Source organism: Tupaia chinensis, unplaced genomic scaffold (genome assembly GCF_000334495.1).
Source record: "Tupaia chinensis unplaced genomic scaffold, TupChi_1.0 Scaffold000402_1, whole genome shotgun sequence".
Taxonomy (NCBI): domain Eukaryota; kingdom Metazoa; phylum Chordata; class Mammalia; order Scandentia; family Tupaiidae; genus Tupaia; species Tupaia belangeri.
In genome coordinates this window covers 299,283-299,503 of record NW_006159904.1, presented here as the reverse complement: position 1 = coordinate 299,503, position 221 = coordinate 299,283, and positions in this window count along the sequence as shown.

Sequence of the window (221 nt, the reverse complement as noted above, 5' to 3'; positions counted from 1 at the left end):
TGGAGTTATGCTTCAGTTATATTTGCATTACCATGTTGCATCATCTACATCCTGCTTTGTGTGTGTGTGTGTTTGTGTTATGCATGTCAAATGTTGGAAAATAGTATCAATTTTTATAGTTTTCTTGTTTTACTCAAGTGGTTAATGGAAGGAAAAATAAACTCAAAAGTCAGGTCACTAGGAATAGGTCATCTAGAGTGATAGGAAAAAAGTCAGCAGGA